We start from the raw sequence: 8,937 nt of genomic DNA, 5'->3' as shown, positions 1-8,937 counted from the left end.
ATCCGCAAATATCAAAGCCACAAATATGGAGGGATAACTGTATATTCTGAAAAAAAGTCTGCCTCTGATAGGGAAAAGGAGAAATTTGTTTCAAGGTGTTTTGACAAGAATCTACTGAAATTTGCAAAATCTCATCATGCAGAAAGAAGGATATGAGATCTCTAAAAACTACAAGTGGGATCACATTCAGAATCACTTCAGATTCCAGCTTTGAATGTTTATGTCTTAAAACACCTGGATCTGAGTCTCTGCGTATTCAACACTGTTAATGAAGAATTAAACTTACTCCCTTTAACAGTCATATGGCAGGTCAGATACAACATGATCTTCTCTGGGCTGGCATTTACACTGCAGAATTAATGCAGTTTGGCGCCACTTTAACTGCCATGGCTCAATGCTGTGGAATCCTGGCATTTGTAGTTTTGTGAGATATTTCACCTTCACTCTTAAAGAGCTATGGCGCCTCACCAAACCAAAAATCCCAGGATTCCATAGCGTGGAATCATGGCAGTTAAAGCGGTGTCAAACTGCATTATTTCTGCAGTGCAGATGCAGCCCGTGTTTGGATTAGCTGTACGCACCTACTAAATTTGGCCATAGTGAATGGAGGAACTTTTCATTTGGTTCCTTTTTGCAGAGTTTACCAAAACAGGGTGGGAGCATGTTTGGAAGAGCTTTGGATTTTGGTCATTCCAGATAAAGCAAAAGAATGAGTAAACTTCAATGTCTGGCGTCTGATGCATGTCAGTTTGGGTTCATTCATGGTGACACCTGCTGGTCTCAAATTCATATTGCACAGTAATAGAATTTAATAGATACTGGTTGCTGCCCCATTACAGAATTAATGCAGTTTGACACCTCTTTAACTGCCATGGCTCAATGCTGTGCAATCATGGGATCTGCAATTTGTTGCAGCACAAGAGCTTACTGGCTATGGATTCCATAGCCTTGCGGAAAGGCAGCTAAAGCGGTGTCAAACTGCATTAACTGTAGATGCAGCCCTGGTTTCCACACAGCAGAAATAAAGCAGTTTGACAACTGCCATGGCTCCACCCAGTAGAATCCTAGGATTTATAGTTTGGTGAGTTTGCCACCAAACTACAAACCCCAGGATTCCACAGGAGAAAGTCGTGGCAGTTAAAGTGGTGTCAAACTGCTTTATTTCTGCAGTGTGTCTATACCTGCCTAAAGATAGGGTCTATGCTTTAATGACAAGTGAAGAATGGAAGTCAAGTATGTTCCCAAGGCCTTTCCAACCTTTGGCTATGTCTGACTAACCCCTGGAAAGTTTCCTTCTCCAAACATTTGCCTTTCCAAACTACAGATCCCAGGAATCCATAGCCTTGAGCCTTGGCAATTAAAGTGGTGTCAAACTGTATTATTTGTGCAGCATAGATGCAACCTACTTTCACAATTGTCTAAGAGGCTGTGGTCCTCGCCCCATTTCATGGAAGCAATATCTATGCAGCAGCTGCCCCCTTCTTTGGCTACAAAAGTGGCCACCGCACCCATCTGGGCACTCTGTTAGCCAAATGTTCCTGAAATGAACTACTTGGGCTGGGGCTCTGTCATCCATGGATCATGGCCAGACATGGCAATAACTGATCAAACAAAGTTTGTCAATCACAAGAAGAGCAAGCAAAACATCTCCTTGACCAGTTGCCCTTTTTGCTGTGTTCACACCCTCTGAGTAAGTAGCTGTGGTTTCCAGGAGCTTTATGCTTGACGGAGCATGAAAAGGGCTGGCTTTCTCATCCCATGATGCTCAGGAGCTGAAACATGGGTCTCAAAGAACAGGAGGATAATGGAAAGCAATTTTGACTGAGGATCAATTCAAACAGCCAAAATTGCATCATGACAATATGGGCTGGGGTACTCAGAAAACGGAGGGCTTAAATAACCTTAAGGCACCAGATCCAATCTGACCTTGGAGCTCATTCCTACTTACACTTTAAACTGATTTCAGATTCACCTTCAGTCTGTGTTGGTAATCAATTCCAAAAGGTCCGTCATTCCCACTATGAAAGCGGATCTTTCCATTATCCCCTTGTAACTGTTTATTTTTTGGCATGATTGTCATCCCCACTAGTTTGTGCCACTTCAAAGTACATGTCAATCATTTGTGCGTCATCAGTGACGTAAGCGGCAGCCCGGGGAATTATATATATATATATACATATATATATAAATTGATAGAAGATGCGGTTCAGTGGTCTTTCAACTACTTGCTATCAGTGAGGCAAGAAGTTGCAAAACCAATGAATCAAATCTTCTATCAATTTTATTTTTAAAAAATTGATAGAAGAGTCGATTAATTGGTTTTTCAATTACTTGCTTCACTGGATAGTTGCAAAATCAATGAATTGAACCTTCTATCAATTAAAAAATTATAATCATGTGCCCATAGGTCACCCCACAAGCACAAAGGCAGCTCTGGGAATGGGGCTGGGGGGTGAATGGTGGATTTACCAAAAACTGAGGAGATGATAAACACCCCGCTGCCATCAGTCCCTCCCCTCCAGAACGAGGCAATTCAGATCCGTTGTTCCCACTTCTTGAAAACGCTTCGGAATAGATTCTTTTCAAAAGAACTGCTAGGAAACTAGTGTCTGGAAAAACCGAAAACACAGGTTTTTTTTTCATGACAGAAATTGATCAAAACAGGATTGGAACCAGTTTCAAATGGGAACAACAGTCATATAAACCGATCAGCAATTTGCTTTAAACCATAGTGGGAACGCAACTTTGGGAGCCAAGAAGATGATTCTTTGGTTGGGAGACCAACAACAAATACCAAGTGCTGTAGGCTCTGCTTCAGAAGGAACTGGCAGAAGCACCTTTGAGGATTTCTTGCTTAACCCATTCCAGCAGCTGCCCACATTGCACATAAAAGGATATTCAACTGCATGTAAAATGATGTGCATTGGATTGCAGGGTCAGGCTATTGCCACCCAAACAATTCAGATCTCAAGGGCCAAATCCTCTCTCTCTCTCTCTCTCTCTCTCTCTCTCTCTCTCTCCCACACACACATTTTAAAAACAGAAGGCCTTCCAATAAGACCAGCATACTGGGATACTGGTGGTAGCAAACAGATTTCAATAAGAACAGATTCTAGGCAAGAATAAAAGGCCTAAAAGAGGACCAAGATAACCCCAAATCTCTGCTGCATCAGGCCAGTGGGTTCTTAAGCTCCATTATATCTGGCCTATGAAAGGTTACACCACCGACCTTATGTAACTGAACAATGGCTTCGGTGACAATGGGATCAGGATGCAGAAAGATGGGAAATGGCTCTGAAAGCAAATAAAGTGTTTGTTTATTGTAAATGGTTGGCTCAAGAGTTTGTGAACTTAGTAGAAGGAATGTGTACCAAGAGACACAGCATGGCCTTATAGCTCTCATCTGAGCTGCACAAAGCATTTCAAAAGAAAGGAGAAATTAACCCTGTCCATGTCATACTTCTTATGTCATGTCTGATCTCTTTTGACAAACAGAGGTGCAGTGAGGTCAACATTGGTGTGCATGCACTGATCAGGGGAACAGCTAAAGACTTGCTGCAAAATGTGTACTGTATATCGCCTCCATTTCTGATTCAGATGATGGAAGGAAATACATATATTCTATGGAGGGTATTGCAAGGCCAAATCGGCTGTGCTGAGTGCATTAAGATCAGGTGTTATCACAAATCTCTGTGCTTAGACCAGTTGCATCACGTCCCAATTGTAGCCATCCTAACCCCCATCAGTCCTTCTCCCATCCTTCACAATAATGCCTGTTCTTTGTGAAGGATGAGAGAAGGATAGATATAGGAGCCTGTGGCTTCACAAAGGAAGGAGACATGCTGGATTCCAAGGAAACATCTTCTTTGAGTTGCAAATGGACAATGAATTTCCTTGACTTTGAAGATCTCCCAGTGACCAAAGGGCCAAAGTGGAGGTGTCAGCCTGAAGATAGCCCTCCTTACCATCTGAACTAAGACCTGAAACAGCAAAATACAGGCCTATGACTAACAACTTTGATTTCTTTCCCCTGTTTACCTGATGAAGAAGAAGCCAGTGTGACTTCGAAAGCTTGCAACCTGTAATTGTGCATTTTGGTGGGCCCAATATAGGTATCATTGTTTGGATGTTATTGGGTTTGCTACATGGCCAACACGGCTACTCCTAGATGTCTTTAAGATGAGTCAGCCAACCAGTTACAAGCCCACCTTAGAGTAGCATTGTCTAGCCCACCGTTTATCACTTTGCTCGAAAGAATATCACAACAAGAATATTACAAGGATTGCCAAAGTACCATAGGTGAAGCTATGTGAGCTCTCCAAAATGCCAGGAACCGTTTCATGAAAAGCAGTGCTGGAGAAGAGTTTTGCCAAAAAGACAAATCGAATGGAGCAAATCAGATCTGAACTCTCCCTAGAGGCCAAGATGACTAGTCTGAGGCTGTTGTACTTTGGCCATATCATGACCAGACATGAATCACCGGAAAAGACAATAATGCTTAGCAAGCTAGAAAGCAACAGGAAGACCACATTTTTATTATTTTATTTTATTGATTGCTTGGATTGTTATCCCACCTTTCTCCCCAAATGGCATTCCAGATGGATAAGTCAACCCAGGAGGCCATGGGTCCCCAGCTGCCCTGATTCTGCAAGACCTGAGGATAGAGTGACTTGGAGGTCTCTCATTCATGGGATCCCATAAGTCGAAGCCCACTTGACAGCAGTTAAAAATATCAAATTTCATGATAGAATTCAAAGCTACAGCCACGTTAGTCTGCAGAACCAGCATGTAGAGAGCAAGTCAAACTCCACGATCCAACAGTGGCTTTATAAGGCATTTTTAATTTGCAAAGCACTATTGTGAAATTTGTAGAGCGAGATCTAGTAGCATCTTTGAGACAAACTGAAAGAAAGAAGTTGGCAGCAGGAGCTTTCAACGACTGAAGTCTATTTCCTCAGATGCATTTCGATGTCAAGTAGACTTAAGACTACGGAAGCTCTTGCTGCCAATTTAGTCTCAAAGGTGCTGCAAGATCTCTTTGCAAATTTCATGACAGCACTTTGCAAATTAAAAATGCCTCATAGAGCCACTGTTGGATCCTGAAGTTTGACTTGGAGGGATTCAGACTCTGTCACCTCAGTACTCAGGACTGCTAAGCCTTTATATATTTGGTTAGGCTGTTTCTGACTGATTGATTATTTTCCTACCAAATAGATGGTTTGCATTGTGTATAGACGAAAGCTATTCTCAATGTGTTCAGGGGCACAAGTAAATGTCCTACTCCCTTGATAAATGTGGACTTGTCATCTCTCCTAATCCCCTACTTTTTGCCCATTCCAGTTAGCAGTATAAAGCCAAGGTCCTTTTCCTACAGAGAACAGCCCACAGATAGATGTGGGACCGGACACAACGGCGCCACTGACATCTCTGGGACCTACAACTGACCAGTAACACACCCAGGTAAGAGCAAGACACTTCCTTGTGTTTTCTGAGCCAAGGTGTGAAATCTGGACCCATGCTATTCTTTTGGTGGGATTGCGGTTGGCAATTGTGGTATTTTATGCCTGTGGTTTAGTGAAATGCCCCCTCTCCCCAAAGAGAAAATAGTTTATCAGATATACAAGAAATTTGAAGTGGAGAACAGGAAACCCCAAAGCAAATCAAGTGCACTTTGGCCTCTCTTCCACCAAAATTGCAAGCATATTTGGTGGGGACACAGGAGAGAGGGCCTTCTTGGTGGTTGCTCCCATGTTAAAGAAGTCCCTTCCATGAAAAGTTTGGTTAGACCTCTTTCTGCTCTCGTTCTGCTGGCAGGTAAAGGACTTTTATTATTTCTTATCAGCTCTTATTTCATATGGCAGAACGGGCATTTAATAGTGTGTGTGCTGTGCAGTTGTCTTTTGTATAGACCTGTTCCTCCACACTTGCAGCTTTGACTTTTGTGGCTTTGATTATTCACGGATTTTATTAGTATGTTCTCTCTAGGAATCTCTAGGCCCTCCAACGCAACTCTATGGTCAAATTTAACCAAATGTTGCATGTGGAGAGGTTCCTAGAGAGAACACTCCACTCTGTATTTGTAGCACCTCCAATGCAATTCTATGGTCAGTGTTTGGCAGATGTTGACTACAGAGTTGCACTGGAGGACTTAGAGATTCCTAGAGAGGTGTTATCTCACGTAAAAACAGAGTGTTTTTGTTATTTGCGGTTTTTCCACATTCATGGGGGTCCTGTGCTCCTAACCCCAGTGAATGTAGTGATAATAATAATAATAATAATTATTATTATTATTATGTGAACACCAACAACAACAACTATACCCCACCTTTTCCCACATTAGGACACAAAGTAGCTTTGCTGTTGTGTGCCTTCAAGTCATTTCTGACTTATGGCAACCCCAAGGCAAACCTGTCATGGAGCTTTCTTGGCCAGTTTCTTCAGAGCGGGGTTGCCATTGCCATCATCTGAGGCTGAGAGTGTGTGACTTGCCCAGTGGGTTTACATGGCTGAGCCGGGATACAACTAAAAAAACATGGTTAAAATTCCATAAAATAAAAAGTTAAAAAACAATTAAACTATAAGAAAAAAAACAGGTTAAACTGTTAAATTCAAACACACACACACACACACAGACACACACACACATCCGCACAGTAATTAGCAATCTACAGTAAGATGTAGGATGGGCCCAGGACAGAACGCTGAGAAACAGTGGCCTGCTGGGGCCCGTTTTGTCTCCACAGGGACAGCACAGCCCCCAAATGGCGCACCGTCACTGAGGAGCAAAAAGAGCCTGGTATTTCTGGGTTCTTTCTGCGGTGCCGTAGTGATGTCGCAAGTGCGCCATTGGTGCACTCGCAACATAAGCAATGTGCTGCGCCATGCAGACAACATGCAGTGCTTAGGTCACAATGGCGGCACCCGTGTACACTGGGTGCCGCCATTGTAACGCTGCCACTACGTACTAGGGTTAGGGACCTTGCGGTTGCCGCACGGACCCTAACCCTAGCATCGGCACTGGTACTCCACTTATTGGCGGTGTGTCCTGCACCATTGTTACTTATCAAATTCCTAATTAAGAATGTGGAAGGTTTCATGAATTTACGTGTCATCCCTGCGCAGAGGTCATCCTAATCTCTGTATGTTTTAAACGTGTTTTAAACCATTTGGACTTTGTGTTTTTAATAGAATTGTTTAATTTTTTTTATTTTATTGGAGCCAAAAAGACATAGAGTACAAATAAGCCATGCATGAAATACATACAGTGCAAGCACCCATCATAGAATACATACATTATACATACAATAACATAGAGTAAGAAAGAGAACAGATGTTCAATAGTGCATTAATACATGGGAAAGATACAAAAAAGAAAGAGAGAAAACCAATTCCTGGATTTTGTTTTGATCTACAGCTTTAATTTCTTTAATTTTTAAAATAGTTTTTATTGATTAAAACCAAACATTTTTTTTAAAAAAAACCACAAACGCATTTACACTCATAATACGTACAACCAACCACACTTAAATCTATCAGAACTATTACATGCAAACACTAAACATTTTGGACCTCCAAATCAAATCATCTATTCATGAATGTTGTATCTTTAAGCTTTCCCCCTTCTTGGTATTAATTAAAGATTAAAGGTAAATGAAAGATTAAAGGTTAATTAAAGTTAGCCACATAGATGTTAAGTCACAAGAAGGACCAGGTTCTTTCAATGAGAATTTTGGTTATTTGCCATCCTTAATCTTTACAAATATCCGTAGCTTCTCATTCCAGACCTAAGACCCATCATAGCCCCCAATTTTGTTTTCAATAACTAATCAAAGGATTCCAAACTCTCTTGAAATCATCCAGTGGTTTTTTCTGTAGTCGTTGTGTTCATTTATCAGATTCCATTGAACCATACAGCTTCTTTATCCAGTCTTTTGTGTCTGGAGTTGTTTTATCTTCCCATTTCGAGGCATATGTTACTCAGGCCACTGAAGTCATATAAAAAAATAAGTCTGCCCTATTTATTTTCTACTTCTTCTTCTTGATTTATACTTAACAAAAGTCTTATTGGGTCTTTAGCTATATTCTCCATTACCAAATGAATATCACTCCAATAATTTTTGGCATGCTTACAATTCCACCATAGATGATAAAATGTGCCCAATTCCTTCTTGCATTTCCAACATTTATTATCTTATTTAAAAATATATTTTAGCCAGTTCGAATTGGGTAAGGTACCATTTAGATAGATAGATAGATAGATAGATAGATAGATAGATAGTTGGCACTCCGTAGCCATGGATTTTTTATCCATGAATTCAACCATCCACTATTTGACAATATTAAAAAAAATATAAATTGCAAAAAAGCAACCCTAGATTTTGCCATTTTATATAAGGGACCCCATTTTATTTAATGAGACTTCAACATCCACACATTTTGTTATTCAAAAAGTGATTACAGTGGGCCCTTGGGTTGTTAATGTTAGAAAGTATTAAAAAGTTGGTTTATCAAGCTTTCTAATACATAAAATAATGTTTCACAATGCAACCGGCCCTTAGTATCTGCTGGGGTTTAGTTCCAAGAACTCCTTTGGATACCAAATCTGTTAATACTCAAATCCTATTAAATACAATGGCATCGTGAAATGGTGTCCCTTATACAGAATGACAAAATCAAGGTTTGCTTTTCGAAATTTATATATTTTGAAAACATTTTCAAGCTGTGGATAACTGAATCCGTGGATACAGAATCCATGGATATGGAGGGCCAACTTTACTAGGTGTTGAGCTTGTCTGTATCAATGTTTCCGATAGATGAGTTGTGTCCACATGTTCTCTATATGGAGGGAATGCCCCATTCTGCCCACATGAACCAAAGCAGGCCATGTGGCAAGACATCACAGTGGCTTCTATCATGCTTGAGAATGGCTGGGTAGAT

General features: G+C 40.9%; 1 non-coding gene across 1 annotated transcript; it reads right to left on the bottom strand.

Annotated features, from left to right (window-relative positions):
• Positions 1-7,077: 7,077 nt before the first annotated feature.
• On the bottom strand, positions 7,078-7,188 carry LOC121930214. The gene has a single exon (XR_006103866.1). It is a non-coding gene; the product is annotated as a U6 spliceosomal RNA (small nuclear RNA).
• Between the last annotated feature and the right edge of the window lie 1,749 nt (positions 7,189-8,937).

Source organism: Sceloporus undulatus, chromosome 4, assembly GCF_019175285.1.
Source record: "Sceloporus undulatus isolate JIND9_A2432 ecotype Alabama chromosome 4, SceUnd_v1.1, whole genome shotgun sequence".
Taxonomy (NCBI): Eukaryota; Metazoa; Chordata; class Lepidosauria; order Squamata; family Phrynosomatidae; genus Sceloporus; species Sceloporus undulatus.
Note: the sequence above shows the minus strand (reverse complement) of the source record. Positions and strands in the feature narration are given on the sequence as shown.